The sequence below is a fragment of the Equus caballus genome, chromosome 24 (assembly GCF_041296265.1).
Source record: "Equus caballus isolate H_3958 breed thoroughbred chromosome 24, TB-T2T, whole genome shotgun sequence".
NCBI classification, from domain to species: Eukaryota; Metazoa; Chordata; class Mammalia; order Perissodactyla; family Equidae; genus Equus; species Equus caballus.
In genome coordinates, this window is record NC_091707.1 from 54,970,255 (window position 1) to 54,992,416 (window position 22,162).

The following is a 22,162-nucleotide window of genomic DNA, read 5'->3' on the forward strand; positions in this document are numbered from 1 at the left end:
TAAAAAGGGAGGAGGGCGTTGGTGATAGAGGGAACAGAAGACACAAACGCTCAGAACCTTGGAAGAACCTGGACATTGTTGGAATGGAGAGTCTGGTCCGGGGGAGTGGGGCACCGGGCTCCTCATTTTCATCTTCTCAGGACATTGTCTCTTCTTCCTCTCCCTCCTTTGGCACTTTGGAGGGTGTACCTGGTGGACCCGAGGACTGGAGCCTGGCCTGTGCTGGGAGCCGCCTGGGTAGCAGACTGGCCTGGCAGCCAAAGCCACCACAAGGCAGGCAGGGAATCATGGGGAGCTTCTCTCCAGGAGAAGTCCGTGGTCACGGGTGTTGTACTCTTGGCAGGCCTCGCTCCACCCAGGGCCAAAGGTAGGCCTAGCAGAGAAGAAAGGTGACTGTGTGGGCATCCGGTGACCTCCAGCCGCCTGCCCCTGGGTGAGATGTGGGAAATGAGTGGACACAGAGGCTGGATTCCTGCCGGACAGGGAGACCCTCACAGCCTAGCATTGCCACCACCCCATTCAGCACCCAACAGGGTCATGGGGCCCCGCATGCACACTCCAGAAACAGAGCTCAGTACTCTCCCCGGCACAAACTCCTCTAATCCCAGGCAGAGGGACCCTCAGAAGTCATCCCACCAGCCACCACTGTACAGATGGGGAAACTGAGGCTCAGAGATGAAAAGGACCTTGAAATAAGCAGCGAACCTTCTTTTTGACTTGAAAAGCCAAAGCCAGAGTGCTGGCCCCCACCTTGAGCTCAGTGCGACCCGGGTCCCAGCTCTAGCCTCCGGGACACCACCGTCCCTGCCACTCCCTCCACCCAGACACCTACCCCAGGGCTCCGCCAGTTGAAACCAGCACAATGCTTTCATTTTACAGATGAGAAAATTGTCTGCTTGGACCATAGAAACTCAGCTCCAAGATGGGGAGCTTGCTTCCAGCACACGGCACAGCCCCACCACGTCCCCAGTCCTAGAAACGGAAGAGAAGACATCCTCGTCTGTAACGTGGTGTCCTGGGTGGGATCCCCGACTAGAAACAGGGCATTAGGTAAAAACTAAGGGAATCTGAATAAAGTATAGACCTGAATTAGTAATAGTGTATTAATATTGGTTCATTCTTGTAACAAATGCACCATACTGTTATAAGATATTAAAATAAAGGAAATTGAATGTGGAAGCTATATGAACTATGAATACTATTTTCACAATTTTTCTGTAAATTTAAAACTGTTGTTAAAAATAAAGTTTATTTTGGGGCCAGCGTGGTGGCATGGTGGTTAAGTTCGGCCCGCTCCACTTTGATGGCCCCAGTTCGGGGGTTTGGATCCTGGATGCAGACCTGGCACCGCTCATCAAGCATCCCACATAAAATAGAGGAAGATGGGCACAGATGTTAGCTCAGGGCCAATCTTCCTGAGCAAATGAATAAATAAAGAATAAAGTTTATTTTTAAAAGGAAGTATTTTTTTAAACACATATATATGTGTAGAGCTGTCGTTAAATTCCTAACAGAACTGGAAAACAGGGACTCTGGTGGATGGAAGCCGAGGAAGCTGACGGGGGCTCCTGCACACCTTCCAGGCCCGACTTCGCTGGGCTGGGTGCCAGCCCTGGTGGGGTTCCCTGACTCTCAGGAGGGCCCTTGGTCAGAGGGCTCTGGTGTCTGTGAGGAGCAGGGAGCACCTGCGCCCACAAGTCCTAACTGTGTTTGCTTCCCCAGCAGAAAGTCCTCTTTGCCCCATGTTTGCAGAAAACAGGCCAGAATGCATTCCATCCAGCCCTTCCCAGCCCGCCCTGGAGCCAGCTGCCTGACAGCCCGTGACCCAGCGTCGGCCAGCATCAGAGGGCAGTGACCCCACCAAAGACGGGCGCCCACCCCAGGAAAGAGTAGGACTTCCCACCCAGCAAAACAGCCATTGGAGACGGCAGAAGCGGACTGAGGAATGAGAGTGACATCTCCCAAGGGACTCCAAAGGCTATTTCATCCATTAAAATAAACAAATAAGCAAACCAGAGATGAACGTTTATAAACTGCTTGTTAAAAAACAACCTTCATGCGGCCTGCCCGGTGGCACAGCAGTTAAATGCACATGTTCCGCTTCGGTGGCCCAGGGTTCGGCGGTTCAGATCCTGGGTGTGGATATGGCACTGCTTGGCAAGCCATGCTGTGGTAGGCATGCCACGTATAAAGTAGAGGAAGATGGGCACGGAGGTTAGCTCAGGGCCAGTCTTCCTCAGCAAAAAGAGGAGGATTGGCAGCAGTTAGCTCAGGACTAATCTTCCTCAAAAAAAAACACCAGCCCTCGACTGGGATGGAAGCACATGAAAGAAACTCGACTTGGAAGGAGGTGCAGAGTCCCAGCATCCGTCTAACAAGATTTCTAGAATAGAGAAAATGGAGGAGAGGTGACATTTAGCTCTACGCCACCTTGTTTTCTTCACAGAAGTCATCTCTCGCTGACACTATAATTATAATATAATTACATGTGAGTATGATTATCCCTATCTGAAATAAACTTTTATAGCCTATATTTATTTACTTGCTTGTCTGTCCCCCCGCCGAGCGTGTGTTGTTCTTCTGGGTTCACCCCTGGTAACCCTAACGGCTAGACCAGGAGATGCCCTCCATAATGACTTGCTAAATGGAAGAAGGAATGAGTCACGTTAAACAAGTAATAAATGAGGGTTCCCCAGACCAGAAGAAAGACACGAGTCTTCAGACCAGGCTCAAATGTGTCAACAAGATTAAAACTTGCTTCGACCACTTTGGAAAACCCTATGGCAATATCTCCTGAAGCTCCACATACATTGGCCTTACCATCCAGGAATTTCACACTTCAGCCCAAAGAAATGAAAATATATATATCCACCAAAGACATGCGCAGGAGGATCCGAGGCAGCGTCATTCCCCAGAGCCTAATGCTGGAGACACCCCCAGCTCCAGCCACGGGAGACCAGGCAGACACCTCGTGCTGGATCCGCACGCTGGAATGACGTAGAGCGATCCAACAGGAGGGACCGATACACACACCCAGACGGCGTGTTACTCGTGCCTTTTTATTTTCCATATTTCTGAGGCTGTGACGTCTTTCGGTGTCGCTGACCCTGCAGAGCCTGTCCCTCCCGGTGCTGGCCATTTCATAGGGACAGTAAATGCCTAGCCTGGGAGCACACCTTTCACATGCAAACTCACCAATCCTGAGGCCACATCTGCCTCTGCCACTGCCTTCTCCAGCCGCTGTCCCACTCAGGGCCCACATTCCCCTGCCCGGGTCAGCCCAGGGCTGGGTACCTGCCAACTCGACAGGTAGCTGGAATGAACTTGTTCCAACCAGCCAATCGTAAGCCTGCTTCCCCTGACTCACAGCTCCTCCCCCGTGGGACCACAGCTCCTGCAGAGCCTCCCCTCACTCCCTCTGCCCCTGGCTGACCTGGTGCTGCCCCACGTGGCCCTGCTGGGCGTGCTGTGCCCTGCCTCCTAAGAACCATACAGAACAAGCCATCTGGCCAATGGCAGTTGTCTCCTGATCGCTTGGCCTCACCATACCTGAATAATAATAAAACCTACGTTTTAAAACCCTCAGTACAGCAAGCAGGTGGTTTGGCATCAAACTAGAAGGATAAGCCACTGGATGGCTCTCGCCTCACTGACTGGTTCCACCAGACGCCAGTGGCAGACCGGGAGGGTGCCGCTGCCTGCTGGCACCGCTTGCCCTTGGCGTGATGGCTGCTGGTGCGTTTGCCAGGTGCGGCTGTGGATCCCCATTTAGAACTCCAAAGCCGAGGCCTCCTCGAGTGCTGGTCTGAGCCATCACTCGCCTGGATCCCGGGAGGACGTGCTCGGGCATCTGTTTTTCTTGGTGGACTAGCCACGTTTAGGAAAGGCACCTCCAAAGGAAGACGAGTGTGACTTCCCTCCAAGTGTGGTGGCCGGGCCGGACCAGGCAGCGCTGACCGTGTCCCAGGCACACCGAGGTGCCACGCTCTCTACCTTTCGGCCTGCCCCGGGGAGCCGAGGGAGTGCTCCTCAGAGGAGCCCGTGAGCCATGAACCCCACATGAGTCGGGGCGGGGGCCGCCACCTCAGAGGCTGTGGCACCCTGAGGTGCTGTGGCAAGGGTTGAAACTGTTGTGTGTTTGCCTTGCTGCCTTCTGGATTCTTCCCCTGACCCAGTAGGGTAGGAGGGGTCACATCCTTGCAGATCTTGGGGAAGGAGAAGAAAGGGGGAAAGAAGGGAGAAGAGGAGGAGAAGAAGGGGGAGGTGGGAGGAGGGGAAGGCGGGGGAGGAGGAGGGTGAGAATGGGGAGGGGAAAGAAGGGAACGAGGAGGAGGGAGAGACAGGAAGAAGGGGCCATCCCAGGTCTCGGCTGCTGCCTAGAGGCAGGCACTGGGCCCCGTCTCCCTGCTCCCTTTTCCCTATCAGCCCAAGATGGGAGCTAAAAGCCTGAAACAGGAAAAAAGGGGGGGAGGAAAACTCCCCCTAGATACAGGGGAAGAAAGCAAAAGGCGAATAAATATATTATCCATTTTTCAATATTTTTAATACAGCTACAAAATATATAATAAATAAATTTTACATATATTAAAACAAAGGTCCATAAATTGACCTAATTGGAAATCCAAAGTTTATATGCTAAAAATCAACATAACAAATTATATGTATAATAATTATACATAACAAATATACAACAGAATTTATCTATATACAAAAATAATTTATATAACAAAAAGATTTTTAAATGTGCCAGTTGGCTTGGGTGCACGTAGGTGCTAAATTATTTGCTAAGATGCACCCATTGACAAACTTCACGGCCTTAATCAACACTGGGGCTCAAAGGAGAGTCACAGCTGGGGATCCCACTAGACGTAAACATCGTAGTCCCTATCACCTTGGGAAGTCACTAAATATAAAACAGAGGGAAAACAGACAGACCTCACTCGAACCGCAGCCTTGCCTAATTTCCCATAGTCATAGTACTCTTTGTCCAAAAATATCCCACATCAGGCAAAGATGCGCTAACACAAAGAATAATAAATTAAAATTAAAGTAAGTTTTTGGCATTGACAAACTGGCTTGATTAACTGGACCCCCAGTTAAAATAGTTAATATAAGGGGCCGGCCTGGTGGTGCAGTGGTTAAGTTCGCACGTTCCGCTTCTCAGCGGGCGGGGTTCACCGGTTGGGATCCCAGGTGCAGACATGGCACCGCTTGGCACACCATGCTGTGGTAGGCGTCCCACATATAAAGTAGAGGAAGATGGGCATGGATGTTAGTTCAGGGCCAGTCTTCCTCAGCAAAAAGAGGAGGACTGGCAGTAGTCAGCCCAGGGCTAATCCTCCTCAAAAAAAAAAAAAAAGTTAATATGGCCCAATGTAAGTGAAACAGGGCCTCCGGGGAGTAACACTTACATGAAACCTGACTAATAAAGCGGTGGTTATCCCTACGGCGCCTCCTGGTGGACCCACTGCAACAGTAATGCTGTCGTCCGATCCACTCAGACCCCCACGCCCGGCATCCAATGCTGTTACGATCACTACCTCCACCCAGCCTCCACCCCAGTACACATTTTGCTCTTATAGATTTGGCGAATACATTCCATTTAGTGCCTGTTTCAACAGGTTCTCAGCTGAAGCTTGCCTTTACCTCCGAAGGGACACACACAGCTCTGCCAGGCTGCCCGTGGGGCACTGCGACAGCTACGCCCTCACACGCCATCTCTGCAGATGGGATCTTCACTGCAGCCGCCGTCCTCCAGGAGCACGGGGATGGCACTGCGCTGATGACATCCTCCTGCAAGGAGATTTATCTCACACGCTCATTAAGGATATACAAGTCCAACATCTTTTAGTCCTTTTTGGGTTCTACTGGCGCCATATTCCTCATTTACAAATTTTACTTAACCTCACTGAAGCTGCCACTTACAAATCAGCCCATCTTAAAAGCCTCTAGAATCTGGGGCTGGCCCGGTGGCGCAGTGGTTAAGTGCGCACGTTCTGCTTCAGCGGCCCAGGGTTCACTGGTTCAGATCCTGGGTTCAGACATGGCACCACTCAGCAAGCCATGCTGTGGCAGGTGCCCACATATAAAGTAGAGGAAGATGGGCACAGATGTTAGCTCAGGGCCAGTCTTCCTCGGCAAAAAGAGGAGGATTGGCAGCAGATGTTAGCTCAGGGCTGATCTTCCTCAAAAAAAAAAAAAAAAAAAAGCCTCTAGAATCTGTCCAAATTAAACCCAACAGGCCCTCCCATCAATGCCTGAGACTCCCTCACTGTAGAGGCTTCGGCAACCTCCCCTCCCGCCCGTGGAGGCTCTGGACCACCGAGGATGGGGGATCTGCCCCTTCTCGTTACTTATGAGGGCTTTAATAACAGCTCCCTCACCCTTATAAAGTTTCTATCTCGCTCTCATCCCATAAGGGCTGGAGGCCAGAGTGAGGGCACACATTCTCCTGGGACACATTAACGGTAGCTGGGCCCACGGGCCAGGCAGCTGCTCATCTGATGGGGACCCACTTGAGCCTAAACTTACTTACACACACACACACACACACACACACACACACACACAGGAAACATAAAGCCCGTCAAGAGTGGCACACACCATTCTGTTGACTACGGGGCTCATTACTGTTGGCCTGGGAGCTTTCATTGGTTTGTAATCAGAGGCTGAACCCTCCAAGGGAGCCATCGTTTCAAACAGGCATCAAGTTTGGCTAAGACGAGGCTCACAACCCAACGACCTTGCCACTTTCCCACCAACGAAACCAACAACTGAGGCGAAGGGCCCAGAGTAATTGGCCTGATTGGAAGGCCCACCTGTAGGCTCAAGTTGGTGTCCCAGCTCAGCCTTGTCACAACACCAGTCACAAGAACCAGACCCACATTGGCCTGAGTGGGGACCCTCTTGGAAAGTGTACCCCAGGCCCACATCCCAGATGACATCACCCTGGCTTGGGAGCTCATTGCCAGAGATGACATCTCTTCCTGCACCAGAGACAGCTTCACCCCGGCCCCAGTAACACCCATGGACGGCCTCTGCCGAGGCACGAAGTGGACGTGGACATGGATTGCTTTTCTTCCCTTGAGAGCAGGGATCTATTACGTTTTTGAGCTCACTGCCTGTTTGGTCGTGATCCTGGCACGCTCCTTGCTCCCTGCTGAGACGTACACACCCACACCCCCAAGCCTAAGGGAATCTGATGGAAGTTACTACTGTCTGTGCCAGGCTGAAAACTAATGGAGCTATTGCTCTCCCCCAGGGGCACCTGCCTCTGAGCGGGGGACCCCTCCGCTATCTTATACTTTCGACACACTCTACAAGTCTGAGATATTGTTATTGGAGACTGGAAATTTCAGATCTGTTTTCTTGGGTAATGCCATATAATGAGAAATTGAGTCACGGGCCAGCCTAGAAGCACTCCTAACATTTCCACTGGTGTCCCTCCTTTCTAGTCTCTGAAAAATGTTTTCGATGCTGTTCATGGAAACAGGCCCTGCTCTCTAACGTCACCTCAAAGATGCCTTAACATGATGTCAAGGCAGCAGAGGACCAATTGTATTCAACGTGCCTTTTTATTTTATGCAATTCTGACGCTATGACGTCTCCGGGCCTTGGTGACCACAAAGAGACTGCCCCGCCCAGGGCTAACCAGTTCCTAGAGATGGTAAATGGCTAGCGTGGGAGAGTGCCTTCCAGACACGAACGAGCCAATCCAGAGCCCACGCACCACAATACCAAAGAGCTACAAAGTTGGGGGCTTCATGTTACTAGATTTTAAGACAATGCATCATGAGTGAAAAAACAGATGCAAAGATCAATGGAACAGAATAGAAAGCCCAGAAATAGACCCACACAGCTAGAGTCAACAGGTCTTTGCCAGCAGAGCAAAGGCAATTCAGTGGAGAACGGAGAGTGGCTTCAGCAGACGGTGCTGGTACCGCAGGATGCCCACATGCAAAAGAATAAATGAGCTAGACACAGACCTGACACAAACACTCACTCAAATGGGTCATAGGGCCAGCCCAGTGGCACAGCGGTTAAGTTTGCACGTTCTGCTTCAGTGGCCGGGGGTTCGCCGATTTGGATCTCAAGTGTGGACCTGCATACCGCTTGGCAAGCGATGCTGTGGCAGACGTCCCACATATAAAGTAGAGGAAGATGGGCATGGGTGTTAGCTCAGGGCCAGTCTTCCTCAGCAAAAAGAGGAGGATTGGCGGTAGATGTTAGCTCAGGGCTAATCTTCCTCAAAAAAAGAAAAAAAGGATCATAGACGTAAAATGCAAAATGATAAAACTTCTTGAAGAAAACATAGGAGAAAAATCTTCATGACCTTGAATTTGGTGATGAGTTTTTAAATACAATACCAACAGTACAATCCATGAAAGAGAAAAAACTATAGTTTCAACTTTATTATTTAAAACTTTTGCCCTGTAAAAGACACTGTTAAAAGAATGAAAAGACAAACTGTTACCGAAACCAAAGTGGGTTCCCTCCTGCTGAGTTCAATCAGACCGTTCACCAGAAGCAGTCGTCTCACAAAGTGAAGTGTATGCAGCAAATAGGAGAAGATGCGGAATCATTTCCCAAGTCATGGCGTCCCCAAACAAAGGGAGGCAGGGACATTTTATTTCAGGTGGGGAATGAATATTCAAAAGGGAGAGGAGGGTATTTGCTTTCACAGGCTCAGGTGAAAAACTGGCTTCCACATACACTGCAGGTAGGGGAAGAAGGCCTGAGCTCCTCCTGGAGAGGTCTTAGGATTAAAAATAAGCAAAGGTCATAGGCGGAGCTCTCATGGTGAGGTGTGGTCTGGTTCAGGGAGATTGGTGATTGTGTCTCCTTAACATAACAAAAGGAAAAGGGGCCGCCCCGTGGCTGAGTGGTTAAGTTCACGTGCTCTGCTTCGGTGGCCCAGGGTTTTGCTGGTTCGGATCCTGGGCGCGGACGTGGCACTGCTCATGAAGCCATGCTGAGGTGGCATCCCACATAGCACAAGTAGGGGCACTCACAACTAGAATATAAAACTATGTACTGGGGGGCTTTGGGGAGAAGGAGAAGAAAAAAAAAGAAGATTGGCAACAGTTGTTAGCTCAGGTGCCAATTTTTTTTTTTTTTAAAGTATCTTTGTTTAAAAAAAAAAAATTTGGAAATTCTTCCAAACCCACTCTTGAGTTCCTCGGGGCAATTAGTCAGTGACAAAGCCACAGACTGGGAGAAAACATCTGCAAAACACATATCTGTTAAAGGATTTGTATCCAAAATATATAAACAATTCTTAAAAGTCAACAGTAACAAAACAAATAACCCAATTAACAAATAGGCCAAAGATCTGAACAGACACATCACCATGGAAGACATACCGATGACAAAGAAGGATAGGAAAGATGCTCAACATCATTTGTCCTCAGGGAAATGCAACTTAGAACAATAATGAGATAGCACTACATGCCTATCAGAATGGCTAAAATCCAAAACACTGACAACACCAAGTGCTGACAAGGATGTGGAGCAACAGGAACTCTCATTCGTTGCTGGTGGGAATGCAAAATGCTACAGTCACTTTGGAAGACAGTTCAACAGTTTCTTTAAAAAACTAAACATAGTCTTAACATACAATCCAATACTTGCACTCCTAGGTGTTTACCTAACTGATTATAAAACTTACGTCTACACAAGAACCTGCATGGGAATGTTTACAGCAGCTTTATTTATGATTACCTAAAACTGGAAGCAACCAAGACGGCCTTCAATTGGTGAATGGATAAACGGTGCTACAGCCATTCAGTGGAATGGTGTTCAGAGATACAAAGAAATGAGCTAACAAGCCATGAAAGACATGGACGAATCTTACATGCATACAACTAAGTGAAAGAAGCCAGACTGAAAATGCTACGTATGGTAAGATTCCAACTGTGTAACATTTTGGAAAAGGCAAAGCTATCAAGACTATAAAGAGAACAGTGTTGCCAGGGGTGCTGGGGGTGGGGAAGCAGAAGGGAATTTTTAAGGAGGTGAAATTATTGTGTATGAGACTATAATCATGAATATAAGACATAAGCATTTGTCAAAACTTATGGAACTTGATGTCACAAAGAGCGACCCTTAATGTATGGAAAACTTTTAAAAAGCATTTAGGAGTCAAGGATCCTAGCAGGGCCAGCCTGGTGGCCCAGTGGTTAAGTTTGCATGTTCCACTTTGGCAGCCCAGGGTTCGCCGGTTCAGATCCCAGGTGCAGACCTGCACACTGCTTGTCAAGCCATGCTGTGGTAGGCATCCCACATATAAAGTGGAGGAAGATGGGCAGGGATGTTAGCTCAGGGCCAGTCTTCCTCAGCAAAAACAAACAGGAGGATTGGCAGCAGATGTTAGCTCAGGGCTGATCTTCCTCAAAAAAAAAAAAGGATCCTAGGGTTGAATGCAGAAAGTGAGAAACGAATCTAATTGTGTTAGAAACGTAGGAAACAACCTCACTGAGGAGCAGGGGAGAATGAGGCGCTGACCTAAGTAACTTTGGAAATGAGTAGAGGCTACAGAACCAAAGGCAAAAGGACTTACTCTAGTTGATAAGGTTGTTTCCCACAGGAGCACGAGTTCACAATTCTGTAACCACTGCGCGTGTGCCGCAATTGAAGAAGTGGGTAAACAAGTAGCAGATGGTGGGAGGCAGGTTTCTGACTGTTGCAGCGGGAGATTACAGATAAGCAAGGGGAAGAGGCTACAATGTTCCCTGTGGTAATGGATTCGAGTGGAAGAGATCAATATAAACTTATGTTTGCCTTGATATAGATACAAAGAGTTACATGTAGAAACGATGCGGGCTCAGTGAGCCAAGGAGCAGAAAGAAAGCTTTCTTGGACTCTCAAGGTCTGGCACTAGTGTTGTTTTATTCAGAGCACAGCATGGGGTAGCATGGGGACAGGACCCATGGGCAGTAAGAGCTGCAATGTGTTGACGGTTAAAGCTAAATTTATAAGGCACAGGTATGTGAGTTATTTCTTTACAAGACAAAGGAAAGATCATGTAAAAAAGTCATTAAAATGGTGTCAGTGTAGGTGGGGTCCAGTTATCGGGGGGGTCCTATAACTTTAGATAAGGATCAGATCGGATCAGGTCAGGACATCCTGTGTTTCCGGAGGATGATACAGATCGGTATGTAGGGCAGGTCACCTTGGGCTTCTCCCTGGGGCAGCCCTGATCCTCATCATCAACAGTTGCAGATGTGCACACACAGGGGTTAGCAGACACACATCTAACTCCTTGCTTTGTCCCCTGAGAGCACCTGAAAGCAGGCAGATCCAGTAGCTGTGGTCACATGCAATCTGGATTTCTCCCTGGAGAAAGCCCTTCTCCAGTAAAAGGAACTGTTACCAAAACCGAAGGGGGTCCCTCCTAGCGAGTTAAATCAGACTCTCCGCCAGAAGTAGTTGTCTATCATCTCCAGAGTCATGGCGTCCCCAGACAACGGGAAGCAGGGACATTTATTTGGGATGGGGGATGAATATTCAAAAGGGAGAGGTGGGTATCCTCTTGCGCAGGCTCAGTTGGAAAACACGCTTCCGTGTACACTTCAGGTTACGATAAGAGGCCTAAGCTCCTCCTGGAGAGACCTTAGCATTAACAACAAGGCCTCTCGTGGTGAGGCTTGCTGTGGTCAGGGAGGCTGGTGATGGCATCTCCTTAAAATAACCAAAGGGAAAAAAACAATTTGGAAAAATAGTTAAATGCTTCCAAACCCATCCTTGAGTTTCTGGGGCAATTAGTCAGTGACAGAACCAGGGCTCCTTGGAGAAATGGCAGATTCTAGGACTGGGGCAGGGAATATACAAAGGGAGCCTGGAGGCTCTCGTAGCCCCAGAAAGTAAGGAAGTCCTCAGTACACATACACACAGACACAGACACACACACACACACACACAGACATACACACACACAGATAGACACAGACACACACACACACACACACAGACATACACACACACAGATAGACACACACACACACACACACACACAGGGGTATGTCAAAGGACACAAGGGCCAACGGAAAGAGCTCCCAATGGCCAGAACAATTTGAGCAACCAAACAAACAAAGTAGCACCAGATTATAGTCCAAAGTATAAAATAGATATCCACGAGTCCACACTGATATAAATAAATGAGTAAATAACTACAGGGAGGAGAAGAGAGAAACCTCCCAGCAGAAGAATTCCACACCCTTTGTGCAGAGGCCCATCCCTCAGGGGGCTGCCCAGCCCCCCACTCCTCAGTGGGGGCTGCACAGTGACTCCTTCCAAAGAGGACTCAGGGGCGGGGGGTCCACTTTCCAGCGGAGAAACCTGACCAACACACCTCAACCTGGCAGTCAAGGTCAATGTCAACAAGGACAGTCATGTCGACCGGACATACCCTTGGTACTGTACGGGAGGAAGACATTTCCTCTACCCTCTCTGGGTTCGTCTGGCCGGAGAATGAATTAAATTCACATGAGACAGAATAACAGGAGAAAATTTTAAAAAGCTTTATAACATGTATACATGGGAGAGGCTCAGGCAAGCTGAACAACTCGCCAAAATGGCTGAAGCCCCCATCTTAAATATCATATCCAGCTAAAGACAAAGGAGGATGTTGGGGGTGGGGGGAGTCAGTTACAGGAGGTTACCAGACAAGTACAATAAACAAACACAGATTTAAGTCCTTGCCTTTGGCACTGATTAAGAGTTTCTAAAGATAAGGTCATCCCCCCTTCTTCCTGGTACAGAGAGGGAGACATCTTTACAGATGGAGATTTCCTTTACAATGTAAATGTCTCCTAACAAAGGGCAAGCAAGTTCCACTCCTCAGAGCCTCCTTCCCGTCTGCAGTTTATTAAAAGTAACCAGCCCCAAATAATCCTTGTGCCAAAGAGACATATCTTGGGGTGGCCAATGCCAGTCCCCCACAGTACAATGTTCTAAGGACGGCCTCTGTGGCAGTCCTCCCCAAAACCCGTAACTCGACTCATCAGGAGAAAAACATCAGACAAATCCCAGTTGAGAAATATTATACAAAATACCCAGCCAGTCCTCTGAAAAACTGCCAAGATCATCACAAACAAGGCAAGTCAGAGCAACTGTCACAGCCCAGAGGAGCCTGAGAAGCTATGACGACTGAACGTCCTGTGGAGGCCTGGACGGGATCTTGGGACAGAAAAAGGACATTAGGGGAAAACTGAGGAAATCCAAATAAAGAATGGAGTCTAGTTAGTAACAGTGTATCAGTGTTTATCACTTTTCACAGATCTACCGCACTGAGATGTTAATAAAAGGGGAAACGGGCACTCAGTATGCAAGAACTCTCCGTATTATCTTCCCAGTAACTGTGTAAATCTAAAACTGTTCTCAAATTCTAAAAGATTATTTTTAAAAAGTATGCAAAAGTACCCAACTGTATGTTCCCAATCACAGGCAGTCCAAAAACAGGCAAAGCTAATCGTTTCCTCCGGGGATGGAAGGGGGCCTGGAAGCAGTGGTCTGCATCTGCACTGAGGTGGTGGTTACGTGAGCGGAGACAAACGTAAAAGCTCCTCGAGCCGTATGCTTAAGATGTGTGTGTTTTATATGCGTCACACTTTAATTAAAAAGTGAACACAAAATGAAACAATAACAACAAAAAAGCCAGACATCACCCTCTAGGAACACTGTAGAGAAATTTCTGAGCACCCAAAGAGAAAAATCCCAAAAGCCTCCAAGAAGAGACAGGAAATAAATTACCTGCAAAAGAACAAGTCAGCCTGGCCACAGACTTCTCACCGGTGACGCTGTGCGCAGGAAGATGGTGGCGCAGGCCCTCACGCCCAGCCCACGCTGGCCTCTCTCCCAGGACAATCTGCCCCCAGTCTGTCCCAGTGAGCCCAGACCAGGCCAGCGCTGGCCCATCTGCCTGAGTGCGCTCCTCCAGCCACATCCCACAATCACCCCCACTGCCTCCCTGTATTCACAAATCTCTTATCCTGCATGCCGTCCCATCTCTCTCTAGATCCCTCATGCCAAGGCCGAGGGCCACCTCCCAGAAGCTTCCCTGATTTGTCTGCCTGAGCCAGAGGATCATCTCTCTTCCACTCTCTCCCAGTGACACAGGTCACTACGTCTGTGGTCTTGGTCTTCCCGTTCTGCCCGAGGGGCAGACAGCCTCTGGACACAGACAGAGGATGTGGGATCTGGCATCTGACATCCCAGCTCTGCCTCTCACCCACTGGGTGAACTAGGGCAAGCCACTTCATCTCTGAGCTTTAGCTTCCTCACTTGCAAAGTGGGGGTAGCCACCCTCCTTCCCAGGGTGGTTGTGCGCAAGAGCGTTTGTGGGAAACACCCAAGACCTTGCCTGGCACATAGTAGGCCCTCAATCAATGGCCGTGGCCAGGTGGGAGACCCAGTCCACCGAGACAGGGCGTGCACAGGGACCCGGAGGGAGCCATCAGCTGCCCAGTGATGCCCACGTTCACGAACTCCCCTCCTGGGGCCCCAGAGCCAGGCCTGAGATTTAGTTCATGACCCTCTTTGATTAAGTAATTTTCAAATATGTGGCTTAAGGACAAAATAAAAACCGGTTGGAGAAGTCTGCGCTGTTTCTGGGGAGGAATTCCAACCGCATGCGGCACACAAACCACCCCAGTCGGGTGTGGACGTCTGCAGCATGGGACGCGGGGCTGCTGTGTCTCGGTTTGACGCGACTTCAAGCCCACTTATGTAGGACAAGAGTGGAGCTGCCCCATCTAAGAGTGAGGTTGTCCACGCCGAGGAAGCCGTGCCAGGAAGCCGTCGTTGACATTCGTCATTTGTTGTCCGTAAGCACACAGGAGCGCAGGTGACAGGTGCTGCTGGGGTCTTCTCCACAAGAACTGTGGCAGAGCAACTGTGGCCAGGGAATAGCTGGACTTTAAAGACCAAGAGCTCATGAGAACTTACTGAGAGCGTTCGGTGCGGGCAAGGCGACCTTTCGCTGATCTAAACAGCTCTCCAAAAACCCTGGGATATTCGCTGCTGCCCTGGCAAGGTGACTCCTTGCTAGCATGGTGAAAACCGTGCTGCACCCCGTGAAGATGATCTTGCCCACCAACACCAGCCTTTGTTCCCCAGCAACGTGCTCTACCAACAAGGGACTTACACTTTGCAATGGCAGCTGGATGTCAGCTCTAAGTCGACTTGTCCAAGAATCAGCTCAGAGAAAGGGACACCTCAAGTAAATTTGGACTTTATTTCTTTCCTCTCCCCTTTGCCTGGAACAAGAGTGTAATTAGTCGATCATTGGTTTGGAGTATACAATTTCTTTCTTTTTCTTTTTTTGCTGAGGAAGATTTGCCCTAAGGTAACATCTGTGCCAATCTTCCTCTATTTTGTGAGCGAGCTGCTGCCACAGTGTGGCTGCTGACAAGTGGTGTAGGTCTGTGCCCAGGAACCAAACCCAGACTGCCGAAGTGGAGCGTGCCAAACTTAACCACTAGGCCGCAGGGCCAGCCCCTTTTTATTTCTTTATTGCCTTATTAAGAGACATTATCCTGTATGCTACTGGCTTGTGAAATTGTTATAATCCCAGTGAACTTGTGTTAAATAAATTATCGGCAAAGACAATCTCACAGCATAACCTGTCCACAGACAAAACAGGTACCAGCCTCACGGGTGGGGGCCAACCCCAAACCAGAAGCCAGGTTCTTCTCCAGATCATGCCAGTGCCACCCCGGGTCAACAGCACCAGTTCCTGCCCTTCTGCAAGCTGGGAGCCCTCACTCTCCCATCTGACCGTGGGGAAACAGACTCGCAGAGAGCAGAGGCAGGAGCTCCAGCCCAGGCCTGTCTGGCTCGTGCACACTCCACGAGGACATCCACGTCCACGGAACTGAGGATTCCAAACCAAGGCTCTGGAATGTCCTTGGTCTCCAGGGCCAGGTCCTCAGCCCAGACCCAGGTGAGACAGTGTGGCAGCCAAGCACAGGGGCAGCCCAGGGTTGGCACACTGCAGACTCAGTCTCCTCCTGTCTCCGTCCTCATCTGTCTGTGGGTCCTGTCGGGATTCACCTGTGTGAGACTGGCTCCTGAACCCGACAGCCTGCAGTGACACATTCTGAAGCTCAGAACTCGTGCAGCGTGCAAGGCCACCAAGTGCCTTCACCCAATGGAAACACCTTCAGAGCTGGTGCGCGGAGCTGGTCCACAGACAGAGGAAGCTGAGGAGGGGAATGCTGGCAGGGAGACAGGAAGATGCGCAGCCCCCTCGCCCCAACACACACACTCACACACCTCGGGAGTCAGTGTCAACCAGTCAAAGCCCCGGCCCTGCTGTGGTTAGGGTCACCCCCATCAGGGGAGAGTGAATTTGAAGAGAACTCCCCAGCACTCAACAGATCGTGGGGTAATGTGGAACCCAGGCAGAGTAACAGGTCACCCACATGTTCACGGAAAACCCCCGGCGTGAGAGAGCCCTCTCCATAGGGGTCTCTGGGGGGCGGGGGGGGTCTATTTTAGTTGGTTGTAACTGCATTTTCAGGGGATAGTCAATGCTTGTGGCCCACACAAATCCAGAGAGCCCCAAAGGCCTCAGACACCTCCCTCAAGAAGGTCAAGGGTCCTGTCCAGCAGCTGGCCTCAGACTTCTCTCCTTGGCTTTGCTCTCACGCCCAGGGCATCTTCCTGGATCTTGAGGGGTGGATGCTACCCCATTTCCACACCCCAGGGCAACCCATCACCACCAGCCAAACAGCCCTGGCAATGTGTCATCAGCCATGAAGTGTTTAGACACGGGCCACCCTGCACCTAGCAACTTCAGTTCCGCCACGCCCCACGGCGAGGGAGACAGACCGGTAACACGACATGCCTTTGATGGGGCGGCAGGAGGAGGGCCGGAAAAGGAGGTGGGGTTTCTTATAGCAAAACCCGTAAAAATCAAATGCGCCTTGATTCATCTCTAGAAACTCTGTCTGCATAAATACACCCACACCACAGAATATTCTGACCAACCTCTTTACGTAATCAGCGTTCCCACGTGTCCGCGTGTTCCTGTGAGTCTGGGTGCACGTGTGTCTGCGTACATATGCGTGTGCGTCCGTATACGTCTGCGAGCCTGAGTATCCGTGTGTGAGCGAATGTTCTGGAGGAGGCCTGGGAGGATGCTCCCGAACCGGAGGCCGGGATTCCTTCGCGAGGCAAGGCTGTGGGACGAGGGTGGTTATTTTAATGCTTCTGCCCTGTTTGAGTTTTACCAGCGTGGGTCACTGAAAAGCATAAAAGAAGTCGAATTTAATGTTCTCAAAATCCGTGGACCCCTCGGGGCCAGCATCCCCGCCTCGCGCCCCCTGCCGGCCGGGAGGTCCACCCGCGCCCGCGCCCGCGCCAGCCGGCTCCCCAGGCCGCGGGGCCTCTGCTCGCGGTGACCGTCCCGGGAGCACCGCGGGCCGAGCCCGTCCCGGTCCCCACCCGGGGCTCTCGTGGGGCAGGGATGTGCATGTAGCCGGTGGGAACCGCGGCGCGCGCCGCCCGAGGCCCCATCCCACCCTCCCGCCGGCGACGGCCCGAGATGCGCGCCCGCAGAGGGTCGGGAACCCAGGGCCAGCGTCCCAACGTGGGGAGGAGAAACTCGCTCTTGAAGTCCTTATCTTAACCCCTCTCCCGCCGCCCTATCTGTCCCCTTTCTGGGGAGAGGGGGCGCAACCGGCCCCTCCCTGGGCCCCGCTCAGGGCTCTGCGCACGCGCGCAGCACTAGTCACGCCCCGGCCCGGGCCGGAGGAGGTGCAGAGCTGCTGGGATCCCCCCAGAGGTTAACGGCCTGGTGGCCCGGGCCCGGCGGTGGGAGGAGCCCTGAAGGTGTGGGTTCGGGCCTCCAAGGACGACGAAGAGGGAGAGGAAGGGCGAGATTCCCAGCGGAGGGCGCCGCCGGACAGAGGCCTGGCCGTGGGGAGGGGCGCCTGCTGCGGCCCGGGCTGCGGCTGAGAAAGGGCAATCGCCAGGGGCTCGGAGGGCGCCAGAGGTGCTGGGGGAGAGGCGCCTGGATGAGGTGCAGACGCAAGAGAGGACCGTTAACGGCCCTGTCAAACGAATCCGTTCAAGAATTAATCCTCCTTGAACATTTCTTCCTGGGGCCCTGCTCCAGGGGCCGGCTCGGCAGGGCCTGGGTCAGCGACCCCTGCACCTCCGAAAAAAGCAAGGGCAAACCCGGGACTACAGCTGAGGCCTTGCAACAAAGTGCATGCAGCAAGTTGGTCACTAGTTGAACCAGGGGAGGCGGTCAAGCCTCTCGGTGACCCTGCCAGAGAAACCGTGGTTGTCCTCTGGGAGGGTGGGGTGCAAGAATGGCCTGCTCCAGGAGGCGAGAACAGAGAACATGACTAATATCACCGGGGCTAATCCTTGTGTTGACTTAACCACCCCGCAGCCCTAGCAGCCTGGCTCGTTGGCTCCAGTCTGCCTCCCAGGCCCTGATCACAGCTTTCAAACCCCCTTCACTGACTCACTGCGCCCCACCCCGCCCTGTTCATCCATCTGCCACAGGGAGGATTTACAGAAAGCCAGCGCAGGGTCACCCAGAGAGGGGAAGGGAGAGCCTAGAGCTGGGTCCTGCACTGCCCCAAAAGAGTCTCAGGGTTTGTGGGTACCACCTCTGAGCAGGGTCCCTGACCAGCTTGCACCAAGCCTCTCTCCTGAATGTTCCTCTCACACATGTAGCCCCATTGTTGGCCTTCGAACACCTTCACCGGCTCTGCCTTTGCTCAATCAGTCCCATCTGCCTGGCATGCCCGCACTTAGCCTGGCAAAAGTCCCACTCACCCTTCAAAGGCCACTACCTGGTGAAGTTCTCCAGACCCCTCCCTGAACATGGCTCTCCTTGGCCCTGGCAGGTCGGCTTATCCCAGGGTCCTTGGTGCCAAGTCAGGGCACGCAGCAGGTGTCTAATAGGTGCAGGCCTGGTGCATTCCTCACTGAATACAGACTCAGCCTGCAGTCCCAGCCTCAGTTTCTCACCTGTGAAATGGATGCTGGGGAGAGCAGCCAGGGCCTGTGGTTCCAGGAGTGACCTGGTGCACACTTTGGGACCAGTGGGAACCCACCCCTAGGGATCACCCCCCCTCCCCCAGGGCAAAGGCAGTCACCCAGAGATTTCTACTTGGGGGCTCTGGAGCAGGCTCAGGGGATGTTTTCTCCCTTTGAGACCAAGCCTAGGGGTGCCTCGCAAGTCTCACTTCCTGGGTGCCCACCCCAGACCACAGAGGACAAGAGCTGGAACCCATTTGGCAGGTGGAGACGCCGAGGCTGGGTGGGGAGCAGGCACCCGCCCTGGGTGGACCTGGGAGGAGCGGAGGCACAGGGCCCGGTGACCCCAGGGATGGACCACAGCCACCTGCCTGAGGTGACCTCAGGATGCTGCCAGGGGCATTTATAAACAGCCAAGCCAAACCGCAGATGCCAGTGACCCGTAAACTGAGCTCCTCGGCCTTCTCGGCTGCCCCAGTTTCCCCTTCAGTGCCTTTTCAACAATGGCTTCGACTCAGGTCACAGTCTAGTATAAAAAAAAAGCTGAACGGGTCAAGTTCCCTCAACCAAGACTCACTGTTAATTAATCACTTGCCACATGCCAGGCCCCAGGGGGAGGGGATACAAATATTATTATGATTGTTGTTGCAATAATACAGGGACAAATAATATATATTGATGTTCTGTGAAAGAAGCCACACCCAAGAGAGCACACACTGTGTAATTCTATTTATATAAAGCTCAGAACACAGACCAAATTAATCTGCGATGGTCGAAGTCTAAAGAGTGCCCTTGGAGGGGGCTTCCCGAGAGCTGAAATGTGCTGTAACTCGGTCTGCGTGGAGCCAGCGTGGACGTATGGAAAAATCCCTCTGGTTGCTCACATAAGATTTTGCGCTTTCATGTAAATACACCAATGAAATTAATATAATAACATACCGCTGGTACTAATGATAGTTCCCTGTTGTGAGCCCCTTTCCTGCAGGCAGGCAGGGCTGTCTGCCACCGTGTCCCCAGTGTCAAGTGCAGGGCTGCCACGTGCTGGGTACCCAGGCCCTGGGGGGTGACTCTCGCCATCCATCCTCACAACCACAACGGAGAACCGCCAGTATCCCCTGTTTAAAACCGAGGAAACGGCGGTGCGTGGAAGCCAGGTCTTGTCTGACTCCAAAGCTCCTTCCAGAAACTTCTGTGGCCGCCCCAGCTCTGGGAGGGGAGGCAGAGACGTGAGTCAGAGGATGGAGCCTGAGCTTCCAGTGGGCACTGTGGCTAGTTCCACGGCCAGGCTGAGGGCCAGAGGAGGGAGGGACCGATGCTTCCAGCAGGAGGTGATGTTCAGGCTGAGTCTTAGAAAATGGGCGAGGTTTAAACCACAAAAACTGGAGGGAGGGGGCCGGGCCGGTGGCGCAGCAGTTAAGTGCACACGTTCGCTTCGGCAGCCTGGGGTTCGTTGGTCAGATCCCGGGTGCGGACATGGCACCACTCATCAAGCCATGCTGTGGTAAGTAGAGGAAGATGGGCATGGAGGTTAGCTCAGGGCCAGTCTTCCTCAGCAAAAAGAGGAGGATTGGCAGCAGATGTTAGCTCAGGGCTAATCTTCCTCAAAAAAAAAAAATAAACAAAAAAAAAACTGGAGGGAGGATGGCAGCCCAGGTGGAAGAAACAGCAGAAGCAGAGGCCTCAGGGGAGGCAGGAACCCCGTGTGGTTGGGATGGGGGCGCCCTGGTTGGGCTGGCATGCAGGAGCTGGAGGAGGCTCAGCAGGGGAGTGTGGCCAGCACAGCCACAAGTTGGCACTGGGCAATGCTGGGTTCTTCTGGGAACTCCAGGGTCCTGAGAAAGTTCCAGAATGCTTTTTAATAAGATGATATCGAACATGATTTGCTTTTGCGCTAGTGTCAGCCACATCCAGATTCATGAAAGAAGCTGGAGGAAGAGGAGCATCCAGCAGGATGGATCTGACATCATCCACCTGGCACACCTAGACACAGGGCCTGGTGCCACCTGGAACCCAGGTGACACAGTCCAAGCCCCTGCACCCAGGTGGCTCCTGCTGAGACAGTCAGGGCTGTGATCACTGGCAAGGACACCGCAGCCTCCTCCAAGGGGCCCGAGGGAGGGCAGGCCTCTGCTGGGCAGCCCGGGAGGGACACAGGGTCCAGAAGGAAGAAAATGAAGATGCCCCCAGCCTCCGTCTCAGGCAGGAGCGCTGTTAGCCCTCTGTAGGGCCTGCGGGATGGGACAGAGTTTCATTTTCATTCAAAAAGATGTTGCTACATATAAAGGAACAAACTCAGTTATTTCCTCCCAGGGTAGGGAAAACCCAGCCCTTCCTCCTGTGTGTCTCTCCCGTGAGTCTCCTATACTGCCACACGGAGCATTTCACTTCTGACACGTCTGGTCACCAAATGTGTGGGTTTTCCCCACAACAACAGGCAAGTTTCTGACGCCAGCTGGGTGTCCTACAATTTGTCTCAATTCTGACACTATCTACCTGAAGACAATGTCAGATCCTACAGGTAAGTGCTCAGCCCCACAAGTCTGCCACCCGCACCCCCACTTCAGACACCAGTTATCTCTGTGCTTCTGATCACCCGGCTATAGATCGGAGGTTCCCATGACCCCCTCCTCTGGTTCAATTAATTTGCTGGAGCAGCTCATAGAACTCGGGGAAACACTGACTTGCACTGATCAGTTTCTTAAAGGAGCTGATAAGGGATACAGATGAACAGCCAGATGAAGAGATGCATGGGGCGGGGGGAGCGGCGGCGTCTGGGAGGGTCCCGAGTGCAGGAGCTTCTGTCCCTGTGGAGCTGGGGTACATCACCCTCCCAGTGTGGACGTGGTCACCCACCCGGAAGCTCCCTGAACCCCGTCCCATTGGGATTTCATGGAGGCTTCCTCACGTGGGCACGGTCGATCATTAACTCCATCTCCGGACCCCTCCCCTCTCTGGGGAAGTGGGAGGAGAGCTGCAAATTCCAGGCTTCGAATCATGGCTGGTGGTTCTGGTGACCAGCCCCACTCCGGGAGCCCACCCAGAGTCGCCTCATTAGAGCGAGACACTCCTATCGCCCAGGAAATTCCAAGGGTTTTAGGCCTCAGTGCCAGACCCCGGGGCAGAGACCAAACATGAGAACAAGTGCCGCTCCTGGTGCTCTTATCAT

The 22,162-nt window shown here is 51.9% G+C and overlaps 1 long non-coding RNA gene across 4 annotated transcripts; it reads right to left on the reverse strand.

Annotated features, from left to right (window-relative positions):
• Positions 1–58: 58 nt before the first annotated feature.
• Positions 59–17,729, reverse strand: LOC102150272 (uncharacterized). Of its 4 annotated transcripts, XR_011431872.1 has the most exons (6): positions 17,446–17,710; positions 16,990–17,243; positions 5,647–5,793; positions 2,053–2,383; positions 833–972; positions 59–373 (listed from the first exon to the last, which is right to left on the reverse strand). It is a non-coding gene; the product is annotated as an uncharacterized lncRNA (long non-coding RNA). The 4 variants fall into 4 exon arrangements; XR_011431873.1 differs by lacking the exons at positions 59–373; positions 833–972; positions 2,053–2,383 and adding an exon at positions 4,529–5,338 and having other exon boundaries at positions 17,523–17,691; XR_011431871.1 differs by lacking the exons at positions 59–373; positions 833–972; positions 2,053–2,383; positions 5,647–5,793 and adding an exon at positions 15,213–16,199 and having other exon boundaries at positions 17,446–17,729.
• Between the last annotated feature and the right edge of the window lie 4,433 nt (positions 17,730–22,162).